This window comes from Cryptomeria japonica, chromosome 7, assembly GCF_030272615.1.
Source record: "Cryptomeria japonica chromosome 7, Sugi_1.0, whole genome shotgun sequence".
NCBI lineage: Eukaryota > Viridiplantae > Streptophyta > Pinopsida > Cupressales > Cupressaceae > Cryptomeria > Cryptomeria japonica.
This window is the reverse complement of record NC_081411.1, coordinates 856,571,189-856,593,368: the sequence shown is the minus strand read 5'-3', so window position 1 is coordinate 856,593,368 and position 22,180 is coordinate 856,571,189. Positions and strand designations below refer to the sequence as shown.

Here is a 22,180-nt window from a genome sequence, read left to right as displayed (position 1 = left end):
TCTCAAACATTTTTTTTCAAATGAGAAAAAATTGTGTACTACATAATAGCGTAGATGGATTTTAGATTGGATCCCCATTTTTATTTGTAGAAATGTGCTACTTGATAGAGATCTTGTCTTATACACAAACAACTATGTATATTCTTTACCAAGATTATGCATGTCATCTTGATCATCAAGATGTATACTTATTTGCACATGTTTATTTATTATATAAAAAACCCCACATTTAGGATCTTAAAGATAACATCAAGGACATTCTTATTCTCTTTGATGATAGACCATATGGAGTTTCATCTCCTATTCTAGATTATACAAGGGTGCATTCTAACCCTCTTGTTCACAACATCCTTATATCTTGACATATTATAATTCATATCAATTTAGTACTCATAGTTAGATTCATTAATATATTCCTAATCCTTACATAGTACTTATCTTATAATCAATTTTAGTCACAATATAAAAGTAACAATTAGACAAACGACAAACTTTTAGAGACATATACCTAATTATTTCCTTCACTCTACCATTTGAGAGAAAATTTATTAGTTTAATATATCAGATTTTCTTTCTTCTAAAAGGAAGATCCACTGCTCATTGTGAAGGGACCTTCTATAGCTCTCATGACATGACATGTTACATTTCATACCTTTATCTTCTATGTGGAGATAGCAATGGACATTATCTTCTAGAGATCTTAGGATAATATTGCATCTTTTCACTCCTTGATCAATTCATCCAATAGATATGAGTATAACTCTATACCATCTACCTCAATTAGAACATGAGTTAACTTACCTTTTGATTGGAAGTAATTGAGATTTAAACTCATACTTATTTATAAATGATAATTATTCTATCTTATTAAACTAACCTTAACCTATCTTAGTGATGGAATTTTACTCTCTCTTTCTATAGATTTTTTTTTGTCAACTATAAAGTCTCAATACTATAAGGAATGAGGTTAAATTTAAGCCTCATGTGATTTTGGCACTAAACCAATGGAGGTAGATGATTTCTACATCCCATATAATGAATGTAAAAAATATATTTTTTATCTTCCAAATAAAACAAAATTTATTTCAAAAACAAATATTCACAACCATTTTGTGCTATATGTTGCAAGAGTTGTTAGAAAATATCCAGTTTATTTATACCATTATTCCTAGGAAAATAGTTGTGTAATTTATAGATTAAAAAAATAGCAACATAATGAATTGTAAAATTGAGATCTTAAAAGGAAAAATAAAATGAAAGAAAAGAATATGAGAAAAATAGAAATTTCAACCAAGAAAAAAATTTAAATGATGTACATATAGAAAGTGTAAAGCGGAAAAATCAAACCCTAGTCGTTCTCCCCTCCCCAACTCCGAGGAGAGAGAAGGGAGGTCACTAGGGTTGATGGTTTTCACTTAGGAGGAACTTTACATTCAAAAGAGGGGTTGAAACCCACAAGATCCAATCCCACACAATGCAGGATTGGATTCTAAATGAGTTTCAAGGGTTAAGACGTCAAGGATACCCTCTTTTGTAAAGAAATGTAGATAGGATGATTGGACTAAGAATGCATGTAAAGTAGGAAAGATTCGCTTATAAACAGAGATAGGGATACAGGATGAAGCTGCGAACCTGGAATTAGCAGTAAAATGTCGAGACGGTGCTGTTCTGCAAATTTGAGCGAAAGTTGACGGGACGATGGCGCCCAGCGTGCACACGGTCCTCCGAAAAATCCACGAAACGAAGGGGGATCTGTTCGTCTCTGCACAAGGATTCCAGATCTTCAATTACAGCCGCGTACCTGCAACCTACACACAGAAAAGAGAGGACGATTGGGGGATTAGGGATGAGGGGTTTGCCTTTAGGTCAAACCCCGGTTTTGGAATTAACCAAGAAATGAGAATGTTGTAAATTTAAATGTTTGTAATGTAAACAAGTACTGATACCTTGTTGTAAGAATGTTTGTATTCTTACATGCGAAGGTGTAATGTATGTAGTATGTTGTATGTTGTATGTGATCTCCTCTTCAATGGTTGAATCCTTGTCTTGAATGCAACACCTAGCCTTGAATGGAGACTTAGAATGCTCAATTGCTTGAAGGAATGCTTGAATGCTTGAAGGTTTGAATGTTTGAATATCGCTTCCGCGTCTTTGCACACATATGTCCTCCTCCTTTTTGAGAGGGGAAATGCAGTTTATATACTTGTCAATTAGGGTTGAGAGACTGATTTTTCCGACCTTAGGCCGACCTAGAAACAATATTTTCCAATTTGCAAACATAAAGACCCGATGCCCAAAAGGAGACCGGGCCCAAAAATAGGGCCAGGGACCAGGGCGCTGAGCGCCATGGTCCTGGGGGACCAAGGCGCTGGGCGCCATGGTCCCACCTCCCGGGACAGCAGGGTGCAAGGAGGGATCATGCCAAGGTGCAGAAAAATGCAGTTTTTGGTGTTATAAACAGATTTCGGGGTCTCCATTCAGGTTCAATGTTGCGTCGCCATCGTGAAGACCCAAATGCAGTCGAAATTGCAAGTGTTGTAATTTTAGGACGCTACAGAAAGCATTTTTTAATACAAATCCACATAGACACTATGAAAGTATTCTATCCTAATAAAGTTACAATACAAAGAACTCTAGTATCATCATAAAAAATAGCACCCATCTCTAAACCATTTTCCTTAACCTCTAATGCAACATGTAATATTTAAAGAAACTCATCCATGGTGGAATTTTGGTTGAAATAACTATCCCAAGCCTCCAACATAGAGTTTTAACTTCTATAATACCATCAATAGTAATCAAAACTATAAAATAAAGCATGTGACATTTGTCCCAAATCTCAATATGTGGAGGAGTTATATACAAGGGATTCCCACATCATTAAGGTCACCTTGCAATAAAATATTGCTGGTACTCTTCACCTCCCCAAAAAGAAGTATGTTTCTTAGTGTTCTAGTCAACCTACTAAATTATATTATAAGGAATACTATAATCTATCATAAATAACTCTCTTATTTTCACCTCTTATAATGTCATGATTAATATGCTAAATATTCTTTGTGTCAAAAAAAAAATCCATACCCTTCTTTTCATAGAATCTATGTCCAATTTCAATAGGGTGTTAATATTTAATAATAATACATTTATTATTTTTTCTATGTTTCACAATATTTTTTTTTAGTGGAAAATCTTTTTCAATTAGTGAATAGTTCATACCGGACATATCAAAATTGGTGAATATATTTTTCATTATGCGGTGGTCAAATTGCCCCAATTTTATGAATTATCAATCCAATGCATTTGAATTCTCCATCAATTAATTTTATTAGTCATATGTAGTCAATATTTCTTCTAGTAGCAACTATGCATTTCCAACATTGTAATCACTATTTTTGCCTAAACTATCAAATGCATGTATTAATTCACCCACTTATTTACCAATGACATAAAAAAGTTAATAATGTATGAGGACTCATTTTAACAAACAATATTAAATTTCAATACATTGTAGGACTCATTTTGCAAATAACATTAAAACTTAATTGTGTAGGAGGAACCATTTTGCCAATGCTATTATAATTCAATGCTAATCATAGGTCCATAATCACCTTGAAATCGCAATGTATTTATTTTGTCGAGCTTTGATTCACCCAAAATTTACATACATTATTTTATTATGACGCATGAATCGCCAAGTTTTTACTATAGCATTTTAAAATCCTAAGGAATTTGTCAAATTTTAAATATACCATCTAAAAATCCCATAGAATTTTGCTAGATATGGATTAATATAATACTATAAAAACTCTAATTTTTTTGTTGACACATTTTATTTGATTTTAAACTCTTGATTAAGATCATAGGCAATTTGCAACTATAGGCATAGTTGTATTAGGGAGTCGATGAAAACCTAAAGGTAAGTGAAGTTTTCTCTTTCTTGTATAATGTTATGATATTATTTATCTCTATTTTTAGTTCATTGTTACATATTATTTAGTAAAGAGACATTTAAGGAACAAGGAATTAGGGATATATATTCTATGATTCCTTCTTAAACAAAAGACTTTTTTTCTAAGATTTTATTTTGTGAGAGATGTCAATGAGGAACAAGACTCCTAAAAGTGGTGAAGGGAGGCCTCCAATGTTGAACATGCCCAGTGTTGAGAGGAGGGTTGGATTAGCATCAATTAAAAACATTAAATTAGATTTGTTGAAGGAAAGAATAGAATCAAATGATAAGAGTTAACTCACAACATTGAAACAAATATTACAATGTTTGTTTTAGGGGTCACTGGCCAAGGAAGATCACTACTCTCATAAAGGACTTGTAGAGAAAGATATAATGAAATAGGGACCTACTAAAGAGGCTCACTATCAGAGAGTTTTTTAGTGGCGAATCTTCGCCAATTGGCAAATTTCGTGTTTTTTTTTTGAGGAAATGGCGAATAGTCTAGGGAAACATAGTGGTCAAATCGCCCGGAATTTTGGGGTTAATGGTACACTGTATTCTGGCTTCGCCATTGACCACACACTTTTCGACGTGCATGCTCGTAATATTCGCCTGGAATCACCCAGATGTGGGTATTATATCACCTTCATTATTCGCCAGAAATAGTAAAACGACCACGTACCCAGGACCTAATTCGCCAACGGTAAATTAAATGTTCATTGCACGCGTTGGCCAAATTCGCCAATATCAATTAAAATATTATAAGCATTTGAGGACCCATTTCTCCCTGCTTAAATCAAGCTGCATTTTGAAATGCCCACGCAATTCGCCAAAAATGCAATCATGGATTGATATAAATACAATATTTCTTACAATTTTGTTTGTGTCTGATTAGTAAATTTAGGAGCTATCGATTCGCATTCCGCAATTTGAGTTGGAACATCGAAGTTCATTGTAGGGCGGAGGGCCAGAGTTACAATCCTGCAACACAGGCCCAGGCATTCCTGATTCCTAATTCAAAGAATTGAGAAGGCATAAAGGTGAGTAATCATTTCTTCATACTTGATAGTATTAGTTTTAACTTTTAATTCGTAGTGAGAGGTCAAGACCCAACATGTCACAGTCAAACATGGGTGAGACTCCTCAGGGTGGTGAAGGGATTGAGATGTCAGACAAGGGTGAGACTGAGACTCCTCAAGGTGGTGAAGGGATTGGGATGTCAGACAAGGGTAAGACTCCTTAGGGCGGTGAAACTAAAGGGATTGGGAGGCCATCAAAATGCCCAAAACTTAAACTTCAAGATACTACCATAAAGTATTTCTTTGGAATTGGCAAAGTTTCTGGTCCATCAACTTCTGTAGTTGCAAAAGCCATTCACAATAGCTCACCACCACCACAAGGTGGGATTGTCATTGAGTTAAATGCATCAAATGAGGATGACAATACCAACACGGCAGAACGTGTTCTAAGGGATACACATAATGAGATAATTCACTCGGATGCAAATGCTAGTACTGAAGATGATGTTGGTAGGAAGAAAAGAAAAAGGAAAGTAAAATTGGGGCGAGAGTGGGAGATGACAATGAGTTTTAAGATTGATTGGGTAGCAAAGTACCGATTCATTGAACCAGTCCCAAACAATGATGAACAACCAACAAAATGCAAGTGTAAGATTTGTAGCTGGAAAACTAAAAGAGAGAAGAAGATGCAACTAAAGCTTGACACCATAGAAAAACATATTGGTAAGGTTTATGAAAAACAGATCATAGATGGAAAGGAAACACCAGTAGTTAGATGGAAATCAAAGGAAGAATGTCTTCATGTTAAGTATTCCATGGAATATGAAGAGCATAACCACAAAATGACACTGATTGGTAATAGTGGATTTGGAAATACAATCAAGGCTGGGCTTGAACATGTAGCGAAAGATGCAAACCTAGCAAAGACTGTTCAGATGAGTGTTATTTTTCATATTCCATCGAGAAGGCGTCCTATGAAAGATTTCCCAGAATATAGTAATTTATTAACTTTTTTGAATGTTCCTCACTATCCTATGTCACATTGGTCAATAAACGTTGGATGGGAAATGGCAAACTGTCTCACTGAGGTGGAAAAGAAAAAATTACAAGAGAGTGTAAAAGAGTCAAATTTCATTTCATTATCCATAGATGAAGTTATTGCAGTAGATAACACTGATTGGGTTTGTATGCATGTGTATACCGTAAAAGAACACATCCGCCGAACTCATCTACTCTATGTTTGTAAAATGAGGGGCAATTCAACAGTAGAAAATTTATATTTGGAAGTTAAGAAAGATTTGAATGAAATTGCTGGTATGGATGACTTGATAATTGCCAAGAAGTTGGTGTGTTGGAGTTGATGGAGCTATAGTAATGCAACGTCAAAGGACCGGTCTTTGCGCAAGATTACAAACTAATATTGCACCATACATGGTTGGCATTCACTGCATGGCCCATCGAATGAATTTAGCATATAGAATTGTAAGCAATTTCCCTACAGTGTCAAAACTTGAAGATCTGGTCCACGAGCTCCACTCATACTTATGGCGAAGTCCTAAACATTTTGCAGAATTTCAGATTTTTGCTAAGGGAGTAACAATGGAAAACAAGCTTCTCAGGGATGTTGAGACCAGATGTATCTCCTTGCATGGACTAGCAGAATGGGTTCTAAAAGAATATCAATCCTTGATCAGACTAATGTGTGAGCAACGCCTCACAGTAGACAAAGCTCCTAATCTCTTACATAAGTTAAGTGATATAGAGACTCTGTTAACTTTAGCTAGTCTTCTCCCCATGTTGGATTCAATGAACAAACTTGTTAATAAATACCAAGAAAAAATTATGTATATCAATGAGTATAGCACTCTATGTAAAATGGCATGCTTGAGCCTGGATGGTCTATATTCAGATCTAACAGGGCAAAGCCCAAATTTTTTTAGGTGGCAAATAATTACAGATTTGAATCATGCTGAATTTTTTTTACATTTCAATACAAAAAATGAGTTATGTGTCTTTGTAAAAGTATTTCAGATACCAATGCACCAATCTAAGATGGGCAAGCGAGGCAGAGCACTAACAGTTAAAAAGGAAGATTTTGACAAGATTGTTAAATCTGTTAGTGATAATTTGAAGTTTTTTGCATATGAACTTTCAACTGAGATTCATGAAAGATTCCCTCGAGAAGAAATACTTGAAGCCATTGGCTGTGTGTATCCTCAATTTTGGCATTAAATTGGAGATAATCCAAATGATGCAAAGTTTCATTAAAAAACTAGAGGAATTGATATTGATATTTTCAAAAGATGCATATTGCAATGGACAGCCAATAGAAGGAATTTTAAATTTGGGTCATCATAAAAAACAATGTAAACGCTTTGCATTGACTATGAAATAGTAGTTGGTTGACTTGGAGAATCCATTTGAACCTGGATCAATCACAAGGCTTTGGAAAAGGATAGATCAAAGTGAATTATTGCGTATTGCAATACCAAAATATTTGAAACTTGTTGATTTATGTCAAACAATGATATTGGGGTTGGTGGAAGATGAGAGAGTTTTCAGTGCATTAGGGCTTTTGAAATCAAAGATCAAAAACAAATTCGACAAAAATTTGGAAACTTGCTTGAGGTTGTTTGTAACTCTGGATAATGTTAGATATTTTCCATATGATAGGGCACTCGCAATCTGAAATTCCATGCATGAAAGATGAGGGTTGTGCAACACTTTAAAAGCTAGCGGTGCTATTGTTAGTGCTAGTGTTGAGACAAATGATGGATCGCAGACTTGGAGTCATCATGAAGACAAAGAAAATTTTGAATACCCGACTCAAAATGAAGATGAACCTATTAGTACTAGTCAATTTTCGGATCTTGAGTCCATTTAGGATATAGAAGCCTCGGACTGAGTCACTGAAGTGAATTAGTAGTCAGTTTATAGGTATTTATAATTATACTACAATTCTTGAGTCATATTACAACTTCAATTTGCAATACTATAGTTGTCATTGATGATTTTTGATATTGTATTCCTTGAATTTGTCAATCAAAATGGATACTTATTTCATATTTTTAATTGTGAATTTGAATTATTAGTAAACAATTAGAATTTATTTTCTGAATTATTAGTAAACAATTAAATTATTAGTAAATTGGTTCCACATTATGTTGAACATGAAATGCAACAATTTGTGTCACAAGATCCATAAAATTATTCATATTGCATAACTGTTCAAACCTTTCTATTGTTCTACATTAAATTCTTAACATGATGTTCATGGTGATTAGGATTTTGTGTTTGTTTTTTGTCTTAGTTGGCTAGTAAACCGAAGTTGTCGTGCGTTGAAAATTTGAGTTGTCCTCTCTTTATTTGTCCATGTCAACGTCAAGTATGGTCAAAAGGTTGGTCAGACAATGAGACATGTTTAATGTTTCATCTCTAACTCGCAAATAATTTTCATGATTAACAATTTAAGTGGCGAGTTAGTGAGTGTCAGCTAAATTACTGATGATAGCTATGGACATTCAACACTCAAATGTTAATAAAGATTACGATTATGTGGGATATTTGGTTGAACACATTCATAATGCTCTAGTTGAAATTCAGAGTGGTGCACCGAGCCCTACATTCAAGCATTATTCATTGTTGATGCATTTAATCTTGTTCTATAATGTTGAGTTCATGGATAAAGAATTGGAGCTTTTCAAAGAAGAATTGGGTGTCTTAATGCCAATACAAAGATGAACCCAGGTTTGGGATAGTAGTTCTCCCCATTCTTCTTTGCTTTTCTTTGAAAATTGGATTGTTTTGCCAATTATGGAAATGCTAGGAATAAATGGAACAATTGTCAATTAATATTAGGAGAGTTTTGAGACCTTACCAGTATGTTCCAAACTGGTCTATTTCACATAACTAGGGGGAATTTTTCTTTTTTGATAACTTTACTGTGATGAGAGTCTATGGGTGTCCTCAACCTCCCCATATTTTACCAAAATTTGTTCCAATTAGGATTGCTTTTATGGAGTTTATTTGGCAATTGACCCTAGTTGAAAAAGAATACCTTGACAAACACAAGAAGGGTTCTCTTCTTCCTAGGCTTTGGGTTGTGTCTGATTTTACCATTGGTAGGAGTTCCTTTGATGAAGTAAACAATTTCCTTAAACAGTATAGGTTGTTTAATGTTGTGTCTAGATTCTATAATCCTGAACAATTTATTAAACGTGCATTGCCAAAAATGACACCTTGCGCCACAATAAAGGACCATGAACCATTGGATGATGAAAATGTGGTTATAAATTTGCTGAGAAAAGAGGACGTACAAGAAAGGAGAAGAAAATGGAAAAATTTGATGAGAGTTGAAGCAGAATTGAAGGTTGTTGATCCTAGTTTCTCAGGTTTTTGCCCTGATAACCCGTACCTAGAGAGGATTAACAAAATGTTGAGTTTATATGAAACTCTGATGGAACAAATGCCTCAAATTCTAGAAGTTGTTGCTCAGCAACAAGACCCCCAAGATGGACAGTCTTCACATGGCAAGAGGCCACTTAGTGTGTCTGCTCATGATGTAGAGAGTGGGGATGAAGTTCAATCTACCCGAGTGCCACGTACAAAGAAACAAAAAACCAAAGAGGTCGGTACAATTGTGAGGAGAGACCCTACTAGAGCAAGTGTTACAGAACAAGGACACTACTTTCATCAAATAAGGACACATCTCATAGAAGCAGGGCAGAATGAAGAATGGGGAGAAACAAATGAAGCCCTTTCTCAAGGCTTTGATGAGTGTGTGATGTTGTCAAATGAGTTCATGAAAGATGATGACTTTATTAAGTCAGATGAATTTAAAAGTTTTGTGTTCTAGAGATTTTTTCGGGGCTGACTGGTCGGCATTTTTTATTGTTCATCTACAAGTTTCATTTGATGCCTACTTTGGAGGATGTGTTAGTGTGTGTGGTTCATTGGAATCATTTTGAAAGGATGTGTTGTGATGTGTCTAAGTCCCCTATATCTCTTGGAGTAGACCATATTGGTAGGTTTGGGTGGCCGAATTTATGTAATATTGTTTATTCTCTATGGTTGACCCTTAATAGGGGTTTCAATGAATTGTCGTGTATATATATGGGTGTGGATATATGATTTGAGTATGGGATGCATGTGAATTGATATGAAGTGGATACGAATGATACACAAGAAGATTTTGTATAGAAGAAGTGTGAAAGATAATTTATGAATAGATTTGAGATAGTGTTTGAAGTTAGATGTATTTTCCATGATATTTATCACTTGACAAACTGGTTCAAGGACAATTTCACGATCAGGAAATATTTTTCACTTCATTTCATTGATCCTTAATACCTGCTAGAAGAAGGTGTGCCTATTTTGGTAGTTGGTGCAACCCTTATATCTTTCCCTAAGCTTGTGTGCCTTAGTCTTACAAGTCCTTCAAGGCAAATGAGCTCCTTGGCCTTGAGCCTAAATATTGTAATCAGTTATTCATATTGGCAGTGTGATTCTCACTGTGGCTTTTCCCTATTTAGGATTTTCCATATAAATCTAGTGTTCATGTGATTGTTGTGCATTGTGCTTTCATGTTTCATAATTGAAGTAATAAGTTAATTGTGGTTTGAAGTTTGATAGATTAGAAGTAAATTATTTGGTATGAATTGATTCACCCCCCCCCCCTCTCAATCACGTGGTATGCTCAATAGACCTTTCTTGCATTTTCATTATCTCTCTATTTCACTTCTTGTGATTGTTTCACTAATAGTGAGGATCTTTCTTGATCTATGGGAAGAGGGTCCAACCTTCCATCCTTTGGCACCTTAGAGAGGTTTTGACCATTGGATGTGCCTTTTATTTTTATTATTTTGCGGTTAGATGGTGCCTTTCGATTTTCACCTAAAGACCAAGTATTTTTATTTTTAATTTCATTTTCTTGGTTAGGAGGATTGGACTCTCTAAAGTAAGCTACCCAGTCAAGATCTGTGGAATTTCCAGCTTTGTGATCCTCATAAGGTATTCATTCCCAAATTCTAGAGACTTGACAATGGCTTCATTGTTTTCAAATTCTAAATTTGTGGATTTTGTTGGTCTCAACCGATAAGGTTTTGGTATACAAGACAAACGTTATCATCATGATCTATATAGGTTATGGTCATGATAGTTAAGGTACAAGTAGTGGCGTCAAAGTAATGTTTCCAAGATTTGGGACCAATTTCCTTGTCTTTGAAGGTTGTGTCATCATCATTAAGGTCATGGTCTCAATAGGATTTGTCAATGACATTGGTGTTGGAACTGAAGAGTATCATTCATATTTATTGGAATCAGTCTTGATGCAACTCTCCTCATATGAACAATCATCATTAGTATCAGCAAAATCTTCATTTGGAGGTGACTAAGTAATTGAGGAACCGACAACTAGTTGTTCATTCTTGATTCTTGATTTGTACAATTCTCAACTAGTTATCAACTCTCTAGTCCTTGATTTATATAATTCTCAACTAGTTGTCCATACTCCAGCCCTTGATTCCTAGGTTGTCATTTAGTGAGAACTAGTTCTATCACACCCTATCTTTGTGCACCTAGTCAACTATGACCATCATAACCATATATTTATAACATAGTAAACCCTTTTCCATATTGCTCTAGTGTAATTGAATAGGTGGTTTGTCTTCTTTGTCTCTATAAATCCAAATCGATATATCTTCCTCAAGAGATTCTTCATTAAGATTTCCACATCGAGTGAATATAGTAGGGGGGTGATACTAGGTGATGACTTTTTCTTAGCATTGTATTGGTTGTGGTTTCTTGTATGATCTGGGTGTTGTTGGTAATTTGCCAATATAGTTCTAAGGCTTTTGCATAGGTGTACTCTGCATCCTTTGACATTAACTCTGATATTGACCTTGAGCATAGAAGTTGATGGAGTGGAGGTTTGCAATGAGGATGAAGGATTTGGATACATAATATGGAAGAAGATACTGCTTGATTAATAAGGACTTGATTTTTCAGTGGTGCCTCTTAAGTTTTTATATTGGAAGGGGTTTGGATCACCTAGTATCATGATATTTATAATTTTATAACACAACTTGATACAGTGGTGGTATGTGGATGGGATGGCCTACATGGTGTGGATCCACGATCTGTTGAGGAGTATGTTATACCCGAGGTCTATGTCCAAAACTTGGAATACAATGTCTTGAATTGTCAGACCAACTTTGATAGGGAGAGTAATAATACCTTTGAAGAGGCACTCCATGTCATCATATTCTTTGATGTTTATGTATTTTGACACATCAATCCTATCCTAAGAAAATCCAAAATATTTTACTAGTTCTGAGCTGCAAATATTAAGGCCAACTCCACCATCTACCAGGACTCTTCTGATCTTGTGTTTATGAATGTAGACTTCAAGATGGAGGGGATCATTATGAAGGAACTTATGCATTGGTAGGTCTTTTTTGGTGAATGCATCCTAAGGTGTGGTATAAAGGTGGCTCACCATGATCTGAAATTCATTAACATTTATGTCATTAGGTATTGTAGACTCTCACAAGGATTTTTCCAAAACAGCTTTATGATTAGGCGATATGCACAAGAGCTCAAAGATGAATATCTAAGCATTCTGAGTTTTCTTGAGATGGTCCAAGAGGTTTTACTAACTCATGGGTTAGGAAGTTGACGTTTCCCCTTGCAGAATTACCTTGGGTCAACACATGGCTACAACAAAATCATGATTTTTTCCTTTGACAGTTATGGTGGTGACTCTTTCATCATCTTAATTGATGTGGTTAATGGTGTATTCATGAGACATATTGTTATAATTATCCTTATTATTTTGAGTTCCTAAACTACAGGCTTTTCCCTTATCATGATTGTAAAATAGTTCTTTGAAAATAGTATGATCATTATATTGGAAGTTTCTTTAGGATTTTCGGCTGCTATCTCACCTTGGTTGATCTAATTTTGAATGAGAATTTTGAGCTTATAGCAATTTGAAGTCTTATGACCTTTTATTCTATGATATTCACAAAAATCATTATCATTCCACCAAGCCATCTTGAAGGGACCTAGTTCATTAAGTTTTATTTTGGGCAACGTGATTACGTGAGATTGAATTAACTTCTTAACGATTGACTCAATTGATTATCAAAGAGGATTCTAGGTTCGCCTTGGATTATTAGTCCTAGGACCATGTTGTGGATTAGGTTGAGTTGCACTAGTTGAATGGTCATTGTTGTGTGGTTGACAATTATTAGGAGGTGGTGTATTTGCATTGGATAGGCCTTAAAGACAAATTGCAGATTGGGCCCTATTGACTACCTTTGCATCAACCACTCCATTGTTCGTGACATTTTTAAATTCCTTGACTAGAATTTTGTTTTCTCATTAGACACATTATTCGTTTGATTACCTTAAAAAAAATAAGGCCTTGAGTTATAAGACCTCTTTCACATTTCAAACCTTTCTCAATCACTTGGTGGAATACTTCCAGACATAGAATTTGCATCATGAACTTCATTTGTCTATTCAAGTTCTCAATAAACATTTCTACTTGCTCTTTTTTTGGAATGTGTCACGGAGTTTTGCTTGCAAGTTATCGCCAACATTTTTACTTTTTACTTTTTTTTTAAAGCAACAAAGGATTTCTCATCTTTTTGTTTAGTGGCTTAAAGATCCATTATTATTATGTGATTCTCAATATTGTGTAAGAAATGTGCCACAAATGTTTTTTCTATCTCATATCATGTGCATATACCAAGTGGTAGGTGAGAGAACCATTTCATAGCTTTCCCTCCTAGACTTTAGGGGAAGATGCACATAAGTTAAGTGTCATTGTGAGTGACCTCAATGCAAGCAGTGAAAAAATATCGGATATGATCCTTGGTATCTCCCTTTCCCTTAGGCTTGTCGAATTTAAGTACCTCAAATTTTGGTGGGAAATGTGGCATGTATAGCATCTTGTCAAAGGGATACGAAGATAAGTCCTCAATGGTGTAAGTGTTACAAGTGCAGTTGTTGTTGCACGAAAAGGTCAACTTGTTAATGCCCGATACAACCACTATACTTATAGAATCCATAGGAGGCAATTAAGCCATGTCACAAACCTGAGCATTGCACTGCACAACACAAGGAGACCAAGGGCACACACCTTGCAACAATCCCCCCCGGCACAAGCGAGGGGTTTGAACCTGTGACCAAGCTCTGATGCCACTTGTTACAAGTGTGGTTGTTGTTGCACCAAAAGATCGACATGTTAATGACCGATACAACCACTAGACTTATAGAATCCACAGGAGGCAATTAAGCCATGTCACAAACTCGAGTGTTGCGTTGAATAACACAAGCAGACCAAGGGCGCACACCTTGCAACAATAAGTTCTATTGGCATGGGCCCGCCTTGAATTTTAGCCATTTGTTGTTGTAGGTTCTACACCTTTTGCATGAGTATATTATTTTGTGTCAGTAGAACCTAGACGTTGAGATTTGGGTCAATGAAAGGATTGTTATTGATATAGACTAGCAGTTGATGGAAGGTATAATTGTATAAAAGCTAGGAATTGGCCAAAGAACTTGGTGGAGTGAAGTAAGCATATTGGGTATTGGCATTCTTAGATTTGTTCCAACGAATGGGTTTTGCGAGTGGAACTTTTGGTTGGGTGGAGAATTTGGGTTATTGAAAGTGGATCCCACTAGAAGCAAAGTGGAGATTCATGGTAGTCTTTTCATTGCTTGAGATGAGGCATTTCTATTTTCTTAGGAATTTGAGGATGAAACGCTTTATATTGAGCTCTGACTTTAGGTATTGATGTTGGAAGGTGTAGGAGCTTGGGTGGAAGCAACATCGCCCTGGTCAATTGGTGGGGTGTTGAAAAGAGGATTGTTGGATGACGAGGTAAATGTGGCAATCTACATAGCACTTTGGGAAGTTCTAACAAAGGGAAGACTAGTGGACACTTTTTGTGAAGATGATCAATGTGAGGACCCCATACTTTGTGAAGCTTGGGTTCCCAACTGCATTATTGTAGAAATATCAAAACTAGGGGGCAATTTGGTGTCATTCTGAGATAACAATAGGAAGTACCTATTTGGGTCATGATTGAGGAGTGCATTTATGACCATGAGGACTTGGATATCATGTTGTGCTTTCTCAAGATCTTCAATAGTCAACCCTTCATGAATATTTTTCACATAAAATGGATCATCAGGATTGAAAGTGGTGGCATGATCCATTAAGGTAGTTGGTCTTCGAGTTTGTTTACCTGAATGTGACGCAAGGTCAATAATACTACTACGATTGAAATTTGGGTCATTCATGGGATCCAAATGATTTTTTACTATTTTTGATCAAGTATAGGCCAGGAAAAACTCCTAGGACTACACTAAGGAAGGTAAATATGCAAAATTATATTTTTGGTATTTTTAAGAATTTTTCAATGATGATTATGCAACTAATATAATGATTATGAAAGCTTATATTTTTTAGTTTTTGGGACTTTTAGAATGCTACTAAGGGAATGACCATGCACATCTATATTTTTTGGATTTTGGAATAAGGTCTAATGACACTAAAGAATACTAAATGATTGTTCATTAGTTTTGAGATGTTTGAACTTTGGGAATGTTGGACAACCAAGTCAATGAAGGATACCTAAGAGAAATAAAAAGATTATTAGGACCTCAAATATTTGTTGATTCGGGATAGTGTGACAAATAATTTACCCTCACTAGACAAATAAGTGGAAGGGTTCAACTTCTTGATAGAGAGACAAGACAGGTTTGAGAGGTCAAAATGATATAATGACCACTATGGCATAACCGTCAAAGATGTATTTCTTGGTTCTCAAAATTGGTCTCAACACTATGGCAATGATGTTGTCTAAAGAAACTTAATGACCGCTAGGGTATGCTATAAATTCCCTAATGGAGACACTAAAATATGCAAGTGATAACTGCAAAACTAATGATGGTGGTATTGACTAGAAAGGCAGTGATAATCACAGTGACAAAGGTGATTTTGGGTTCCAATTGTGATTCAAGATTATTTCAACTAATTTGAGGATTTACTCAAGCAAATGCTTGACGAGAATAGGAAAATGCAAGACAAAGTTTGATCGAATGCATGGAATATTTTGAGCAAATGTGGTATTGATTGAAGTGTATGCATGAAAAATTATTTGGATGCGTGAGAGATTTGATGAATGTGTGATTTTTAGTTTTGTTCAATTTTTGGCTCGGTTTTGGTCAATTTTTCAGACAATCAAAAAACAAAGAAGACATTGGGTTGTTGACTCGAACTCTATAACTCTAAAATCTAGAATTTTGCATCAAGGGCCTAAATTAGCCCAAATATTGGACTAACTCTACTGGTATAAACACATCAAATTTTGACAAATACTTAGAAGCAAGCACATGTCCTAATCAAGGCTATAAAGGATAGTACTTGATAGGGTCCCTGCTGCAATAAAATACCTATCCACATCATACAAATAAAGGTTTAGTGGCACTGGCCCAATAGCATACACTTAGCTAACACCGACACACCTTTCCTCTTACCCCAAAGATCCAAAGACCTTATGAACTGTGGAATTCCTATTTTACTATGGGAGGTACATGAGGGGAATCTACGAGGTACAATTTGTACTCCCTAAACTATCAAACATAGGGTCTGGTCTCTAATCACAATGGTTCTTAGTCAATATTCGAGGATATCCATGTACATGCTACAATGGTGAGATACTCAATTCTCTAGTCAACCCAACATGACCCATATGTCCACATCCCAATTGACACCACAAGCATCTATTATGGAGTCTAGGCTACAACTTTCACTCTCACCCTTTTTGTATAGTGGCCCAAACAAAATACCAATCGAGGTCAAACCAAGGGGTGATGAAATCTCCAATGAAGGCTCTTCTACAGAAGAACCTTGTGATTTCTCTTACACCCAAGTTCCATGAAGGCAAGGGGAGAGGATACTCTCATAAGATTCTAGGAAGATTACATAGAATGTGTCAAAGCACCAAATAGTCAAACAAAGGTTAATTTTCTTTAAGAAAGTAAATGTCATCTACGCTACCAAACAAAAACATATAGAAAACAAAGGTAAATTAAGCCTAAAGACCTTGCCACAAATAGATTAGTAGTTTCAACATTAAGGTCTTCTACCCACCATCGCCAACACGCTAATAAAAAAGAAGATTAGTAACACCAAACTTTACTCTAGGGACAAATTGGTGAGGGCTTCCACAATTTCTTAGAAAGGGTGTTGTAGATTGTTTTTCAATAAACTCAAACATGTTCTTTTGGATATCTTTCCAACAATTCCAAAAAGCAATTTTGTCCAATGCACTAGGAGTTATAACCCTGCAAAGTTGGGGTACCAAAAATTAAATAGCCTTCTTGTAATTTTTAATTTCTATTTAATTGTGACTTCATCCAACTATCCATTTCAACTTTCAAGGATGGCACAGATGTGGTGACCTTTTAAATTCTTGAATTAATATAGATAACTCATTTCAAAGATAAGAAAGATAATTTTGTGAGGCATACGCCAATTCCAAGGAGATTGTTGTGTGTTCTATAATACCTTACTAGATGTTATTTTTAAAATTCTCAAAAAGATTTGAATCAAAACTAAATAAAAATAATAATGTTTGTTAATCTCAACATTATAATTATAAACATATACATGTGTATAGCCTCTATTAATACAAACCAAGAAGAATTTTAATTAAGTCCTTGTTAGAAAGGTTAGGCCTAACTCTACAATGGCACCACCTTTCTTATCATGAAAGGAAAACCTAAAAGATAAGAATATTGTTTTCTTATTCAATTAGAGATGGCAACTTTCTTTTTACTATAGACTATTGCTTAAATGAGAAAAACAAAAAGGATAAAACCATTGTTTTCTTTCTTATCCAATTAAAATGGCAACTTTTCTTTTACTATAGACTGTTGTTTAAATGGGAAAAACAAAAAAGATAATCTAATGTTATTTTCTTCCTTATCCAATCAAAAATAGCAACTTTCTTTTAACTATAGACTTGTTTAAATAATTTTTATTATTATTATTTTGTTAAAACAGATTTTTTATTTTATTTGTATGGGATTTGTTGTGAGCATGATCTTAATCTTGATTTTTTAAGAAAAAGAGCAAATAAATGCACTAGATAAAGATTACTTTTTCTTTTGTTTTTAAATTTTGGTATCTATAGACCTATTTTACATAGATTTTTAAAAACACATGTATACTTGGGCTAGAATCAAAGATATCATGTGCTATTTTTCTAGGTCAATGCATTTCTTCCAAAAAAACTTTATTTTAAGAGAAAATAGAAATTGGTTATCCAGTTCCTAGGATGCCCAATACATAAGTTACCATCTTCTAATACCATAACTTATGTATTGATACATCCTAAGAACTGAATAGCCATTTCCTAAACTAGCCTTATCAACTCACTCACAAGCAACTTTTTATGTTCCACTCTATTTTAGGAGGAAATAGAAATGGTTATCCAGACCCTAGGATGCCCAATACATAAGTTACCCTCTAATACCGTAACTTATGTATTGATACATCCTAAGAAGTGAATAGCCAAGTTACCCTCTAATGCCGTAACTTATGTATTGATACATCCTAAAAAATAAATAGCCATTTCGGAAACAAATAGCCTTATCAACTCACTCACACGCAACTTTTTATGTTCCACTCATCAACTGTTCAAAGCTACTCCTCTTCTAACCAAAATTTTCATCTTTCATTCTCTTAAAATTGATTAATTATGATTTATTCTATATGCCATGACGCCTTGGGCTGGGATCCGATGGAGGAGCTAAGTTTTCTTAATTATTATAGTACAACAAGGATCCTATGCATTCCATTCATGAGTAAAATTCTTAAAATCAGAAAATTCTCTTGAAAATTCTGTACAACAAGGTAGTTGATAGCGAGGGCTACAAATTTAACAGCATTGAATTTTCATAAAAGCTAGGTCAGAACTTGACATATCAGAATTACCCCTAATAATTATTCTGCAATTAACTGAAAGTGAAACTAGTGTAGATTGGACTGAATTTACATGGCTATTGATTATAACCTTTCTTTTTCCTTTAAATCATTAATCCATGACAGTGAAGTTTAAATCTTTCTTTCATCTTAACAGGTTAAAGCAATTTGTATACAACTGTCTATTCTCATCAGACAAAAGAAAAGTGCAAAAATAGAAAGAACTGAACTTAGAAGAATAAATCAGAAATTAGGGATGAAGGAAGAAAACTTCTAAAATTTCTTAGATTGCCTCTTTTACCAAAAAAAAATTTACTTTATTTCTGAGTAAAACTTACTCTAAAATCACCATAACAACTGGTCATACATGCAAATACTGCCAATACTGCACCTGATCATTGACAGACGTTATTAAAATTACAACTCATAATAACATGCAAAACTGCCAAACGTAAGAAAGTCCGAATCCAAAGCTGCAAGATTCTGAATAGAAATGATGCCTTTTAATGGCCTAAATCCCATTTTTGGACCGACCTTAAATGAGGGTATCTCCTTTGCTTGAAATGAAGAAAACCCAAATCAAAACATGCAAAAAAAATATATAAATTCAAATAGCATTTATACACCATAAAACCTGTGTATTTCTGATCAAACATTTTGTGAGAAATTTGAAGCTTTCATAAGAAATATCAATCCATTGACAATATCTATAAGATTTCTGGTATAGTTAGCCAACAGACCGCCCTCTCAGTCAACTGCTGATCATCTTTTAGGGATACCATCATTACAACTTTTCTTAATAGCTAAAACAGAACACTCGCATAAAAACCATGTAAAACAGCTGAAACATTATAAGTTTGTGGATTCAGAGAGTAGTAACATTTACATAGAGAATTATTTGGGATTATCTCCATCCTTATAACTATAGTTTTCTCCACTTATATTGAGATCAACAACGGTCGAAATAACAGAAGCAACCAGAAGCATGGCACTTTCCATCGTTGGCTCTCTCCTTACCAGTGCAAATTTTGGCGCACTGTTGTTCATCATCTGGACATGTATCTGGTGGTGCCTTCTTGCTCGCTTTCTCACAAATTACAGCATTTCCACTCTCAATTTCTGCTCATATAACACACATAAATCCATAAAAAAAATATTCTCCTCTTTTCAATGGAGGATCACAGAACATGATTCAAAATGTCCGAAACAAAAGAAACAGATTATTATCTAAAAATTAACAAATTGAACCATCAACCATCTTACAACTCCTTGAACTCTCTTGCATCTGATGATGGATCACAGAATGTGATTCGAAACGTTGATGGCTAAAATAATTTTACACAATCAAATTCAACATACAGTATTTGAATGGATTGTAGAAATCTAATAGATCTAATTAAAATTCTTTCCATCAAAAGAAAAAATTGAATTGGAGAGTGAGAAAATGATAAATATTATAGCACCTGAAGCCAGGAGAAGCAGCAGCAGGAGAAATACAACTGTTTGTTTGTCCATAGCAGTGGGATTGATGAAGAAGAAGATATGAGACAAGCCAACCAAAATGGAGATTGTGAAATACAAAAGGGAGAGTCATAATTTATAACCTAATTTCTAATGTTGACATAACGACAAGGTTGTAAATTGTAATGATCCTAGCTGACAAAAGGAGTGCTATCAGAGACAATGTACATTATAAAAACCCTAAAAATCCTATCAAGTCAACTATACGTGGAAAGTATGGAGTGGAAAATGGAAACATGGTGACTGGACTTCCACTCTCACAATCGTTTTCACATGAGTAGATTGCCGATTTCCAAATGCCAAATATGAGTTCACACAGTGCATAAATGTCAGCTGCACCACTGCTATTTCTCTGCTCATACTCCATTCCATGAGATTTATGTTGACTAGCCTATATATCATTTTAAATCATTCCATTATTGTAATTTGTGAAATGGGTTTTGAAGTTATTGCACAAAAAGTAAACGTTGCAATTGCAAGGAGTGGAGAAACTTAAGGATACCTAGTTCCAGGTATAGTGCCTAAAGAAAAAGATAATACTACTAGAACATCAATTCAAAGATAGGTAGGTATGTCTTCAATAAATAAATAGATGTTTACATGTAAACAAATAAATAAGATTAGAAAAGAATTAATAAAAATAAATATTTATTTAGGTTTTTTTTTTTTTAGAATGTTGTCTATTTTTCGGGTTTAAGTTTATGTTGTTGTGTTTTTTGGGTTAGTCTTAAACCTCACACACAGCAACATATTAATTCTAGAGAATGTTAGTCAACTTTAAGTGTTTAACACTTTTAAGTCTAGAAAATGTGAGTTAACTCTGAATATTTAAAACTTTTAAGCCTAAAAGTGTAAGCTTAGTGTGTGTGATTTAAGTCATTCTTGTTTTTTGTTTATTCGAGCGATGCTCATTATTTCACTCCTAAGGGATGATCTTGTGTCCCTCTACCTTTTTTTGTGAATATTGTATTTTATCTCTATTAATGAAAATGGCTACTATTGATCCAAAAAAAGTACGAGTTTAAGTTGATACTTTTTGAGTTGAGGGATCATGTATTCAACAAAACAAGATTTGATCTTCAATAAGTTCCTTTATAACTATTCAATTTCACCAATAGACAAAACAAAAGACTCACTAACAAAAACTAATTTTTTAGCTAGAAATATATTTTAAAGCATGCAAACCATTCAAAAGTTATAAAGAGTTCGTTCCACATTTACTTTGTATATCTACAACATCTCTACTTTAAACTAAAACATTTATAAATGAGCAATTGTATTTACCATCCACAATCACAATGGAACTATAATATTTCCTTTCAAAAGTTGTTTTGGAACAAAAATTTAATAAACAAAATACATACTAATACAAATCTGAAGTTTTTCTTTAAAATAATTGAGAAGTACTTCTCAACCTTGACCACTACAATCAAATTAAATATCATAACAAAATGTAGGATGTATTTGTTGAAAATATTAGAAATATAATACTGTAATGAAGAATTTTGCATAGTCACGTTGTTTTTTATTTAGTTTTCTTCACTTTTTGACAAAAGTCTCTTATACATTTATATATTGATAGTGGAGTTATTCTATGAAAATTGGGCCCCCTTGTCCTATGCCCTATGTCACCTAATTATCAATTATACACATTCCTATTCTCAAGTATCCCTTACCTCATCCATGCAC

General features: G+C 34.4%; 1 long non-coding RNA gene across 1 annotated transcript; it reads right to left on the bottom strand.

Annotated features, from left to right (window-relative positions):
• Positions 1–19,587: 19,587 nt before the first annotated feature.
• Positions 19,588–20,724, bottom strand: LOC131028914 (uncharacterized). The gene is made up of 2 exons (XR_009102669.2): positions 20,434–20,724; positions 19,588–20,089 (listed from the first exon to the last, which is right to left on the bottom strand). It is a non-coding gene; the product is annotated as an uncharacterized LOC131028914 (long non-coding RNA).
• Positions 20,725–22,180: the final 1,456 nt, after the last annotated feature.